The 3584-nt window shown below is 41.4% G+C and overlaps 1 non-coding gene across 1 annotated transcript; it reads left to right on the top strand.

Moving 5' to 3' along the window:
• Positions 1-1408: 1408 nt before the first annotated feature.
• On the top strand, positions 1409-1513 carry LOC120099404 (U6 spliceosomal RNA). The gene has a single exon (XR_015647259.1). It is a non-coding gene; the product is annotated as a U6 spliceosomal RNA (small nuclear RNA).
• Positions 1514-3584: the final 2071 nt, after the last annotated feature.

Below are 3584 nucleotides of genomic sequence, written 5' to 3'. Positions count from 1 at the left end.
GTCACATAAAAGAACATACAACACAATAATCTTTGACCCAATTGGTAAGATATAATTGCCCACTTAAACAAACAAAGCCCGGTACCATCCATCCCTTGAGAACATTAATAACAACCTGTAAATACACAGAATGCAATCTTAACATCAGTCTCCATTGTCCTGCCATGTCTTCTCTCTTTCTCCCTCATGTCTCTTCTCCTCTTCCTTCAAACTTCTCTCCCACCCATCCTTTCTTCTTCTCCAATGACAGGCCTCCTTCTATCCTGTATCTGCCCCTCACCTCTATTTTACAAATTCAATGGGGAGAAGTTTCTGGTGAAGTCACCTGTTTCCTGAATAAGTGACTAGGCAGCTGTCCTTGGGACAGTGGAATTAGCATCAAAATACAGATAACTCCAGGGCAAACCATAGCAGGAATAGGGGCATTGGATCTCTTAAAATGCTTCCTGCTGTCTAGCGGTGTTACCAATTTTAGGGTGTAGCTGACTTTCACTATCAAGTCCACTTGAAAATCATTTACATCAGGCTTCTCTGTGGAGAGTAGTTGGTAATCCTGTAAAAGGAACTGATTGTTTGGTTAGAAGCTTTTTGAATTTGTCATTGAAGGAGTATGGAAGCAAGATTAATGAGGCAGGGAGCAAACAGTAATGCCAAGAAAACGAAGAGAAAAGGTATTAAGAAGGGCTGTGTCTATTTCTATATAGAGTTTTTCAAACTCCAGGAATTGGATGCCTTATGTTCTCTGCAATTCTGGATGTCTCATTTTAACTGCAGGGTTTTATTTCTTTATATCCCAGATTCATTGACATAGAAACTACATTCTTGGAGAAACAGGCAAAAGACCACCTTTCTTAGCTGCTAGAACATGTAGTCCCTGTCAGTTCTGAAGCACCACTGCTGCCAAAGAATCTATCTCTTTCTGGATGGTGAGCATTGTTTCAGACAATTATTGAAAACTATAGTCAAGCTGAAAAAGAGAACTTACTGTATAGGGTTAGAGAAGTAGTCAGTCCTTCCTTTCCAGCACCAGTAACGATAACTATTCCTGCAGTGACCCGGAGTGGCATAATCTGAACTGCTCTCGTTTTGTGCTGGCATCATGTCTATAACTAAGTTTGGTAGAAGCTCATTTCCATGGACTGATCCTAGTTCAGGGAACAGGAATGCCAACATGCAAATGCCTGACCGGGTGGAAGGTAAGCAATGATATAAGTGAATGCCACAGACTTGATATATATTGGACTGCATGCCACCTTGACAGGCATGAAGTATCAAGAGTTGTGGTTCTATTGTAGTCTACGGAGCTTAGCATACCTACAGGACGTGTCCCAGATGTCTTTAAACAGTTTAATATTCCAAAAAAGAGGGATAGAGAAAAGATTTGGGGTCATGACAACATAAGAGTCAGGTCTAGTTTCACCAGCACATATACTAAAATTGGAACAGTACAGAGAAGATTAACATGGCCCCTGTGCAAGGATGACATGCAAATCGTGAAGTGTTCCATTTATAAAAAAGAGTCAGGGCAGGTGAGGATATTTGGAAGTATCACTGGAGTCTGTAATTGGCAAATGTGAGGTAGTTCCACAGGGTACACATAGCCAGCACTCTTTAAATCTACCGGGTCAGGTGACATTAAGCACTTGGTATGCTGAGGTCAGGGTCTAAAGCAAAAGGCAAAATGACAAGTTAGTGCCATTTATGAAGAGGGGTGTAAAGGAGGTAAGGACCTCAAAGGAGTGTTTGATTGCTTCTATTTTTCCCATATTGAGAGATTGAGCAATTGATACTTATTTTCTCCGGATATGAAAAGTACTTACTGAAAATCTGGCTTGGTTTTTATGATAGAGCTTACCAACAACTCCTGTTTCCCACCTGGGATTCCATGGGTCTCGTACATAGAAGAAGAGGGTCTTGCATTGTTGATAGAAGATGTGATCAGTCTCTGATACTAGGATATTTATCTGGCAAGACCAATATGTGCAGCTCCCATATTTGTCTGACCATATTTTACAATCATCTTTCATCTTGCCAAAGAGGAACCAAACAAAGAGGTCATAATATTTAGATGGAATGGTGGATATAGGAATGACAGCAGTTTGGATCTGTTCCAGTATCAAGCTATGGAGCAGTTTCCTCACCCTATTTGGAAAGACTGTTTGTTATCAGTGGGGGTTTCTTGATGGAAATGAACAGCAAGAGGAGAATGAGAAACTCATGTCTAATCCAGGGGGGTGGAGCACAGCTGCCTAAGTAGAGTCTCATTTACCTAGGATTGGGGACAATGTAGGTGGTCTCAATGTCTTCTGAAGTTTAAGAGAGCAGGATAGTGTTGAGGTTGATATGTAGGGAGAAGTGTCATTTTGAGGTGGAGGGGGTGAAAGGTTTGAGGTGAGGCAGGAACACCCAATGAGATAGTCCCTCATGCTTAGCAACTATAAAAAAAAAAATTACCCTGAAAGGGCCCTACCATTTAGGAGAGCAAGGTGAGAGTCGATGATCTTAATGGATTAGAAGAACTTGGTCTTCAATGTTGATAGGCAGTGGATATGGGACAGTGTGTAGCCTTGGTAGACGGTGATCAGCAACGTTTCATAGGAAAGAAGAAAGGTGGCAAAATAATTGGGTAGGTAGATGAACAGGGAGGGGAGAACATTTAAGTGAAAGACTAGGAGTTAGGATCTGTTGTCCATAAATGAGTTTGAAAGGTGAGATGAAGACTGGTCACTAAGGGAGAGCTCATAACTTGAAAAGAGCCAGAGGTATAAGTTTTACCTAATTGAGGTGAAGTTTCTGTGACAGTTTGACAAGATTAGTTTTTAGAGAATAGTTAGTTCTTTTCCAGAAGATGGAGGTGGTAGGGAATATGAAAATGGGAGGCCTGTCTAGCGCTTTAGATATAGTTTGAGAAATTTGGGAAGTGAATTTATTATCATTGTCTAACTGGAGGGAAGCTAGGACACCAAGTTGTGGTATGATCTCCTGAAAGAGGAAATAAAAAAATCTCTAAGCCCTTTTCTTAGTTGTGGGAAGTGCCTCCACTTACTTTGAGAAGATGTCCAGCAAGACCAGGAGATACTTGACATGTTTAAGAGTGGGAACGTCAGTAAGGTCAAGTTGCCAGTCAGTTCCAGGGAGGAAACCTCTAGCCTGATGGGTAGGAAAAGTGTGTTGTGATACCCGGAGTTGGATTCTGATATTTGATAGAATTTGCAAAAGACAGTAATAGATTTTTAGAAACTTAAGTCCTCAGGAGTAGGTTGTAGTTTGTTAGGATGAAAGTGTTGGTGAAGATAAGGCAGAGTTTCATGAGTGTGAGGGAGTGAGAGTAGGAATGTGGGTTGTAGTGCAAGAATATTACGAGAAGGGTGAGTTGTGTCTAGGCCACTAAGGGCTGCAACTCTAGCTACCTCATGGCTCACTTGTTTCTCTTGGAGACACTAGAGTCATCATTATGGTGTGATCTGCAGTGGACAGTCCTGGTAGCTGTGGGAAGATGGGAAGCCTTTAGCATGGCCATAATTTGTTTTGCATTAGTTACTAATCCTCTTTTGTCATGAGTAACCCATGTTCCTTCCAGATAG

The sequence above is a fragment of the Rattus norvegicus genome, chromosome X, assembly GCF_021556685.1.
Source record: "Rattus norvegicus strain SHRSP/BbbUtx chromosome X, alternate assembly SHRSP_T2T, whole genome shotgun sequence".
In the NCBI taxonomy this organism is placed as follows: domain Eukaryota; kingdom Metazoa; phylum Chordata; class Mammalia; order Rodentia; family Muridae; genus Rattus; species Rattus norvegicus.
The sequence above is the reverse complement of the archived record's forward strand: the minus strand, read 5'-3'. Positions and strand labels throughout refer to the sequence as shown.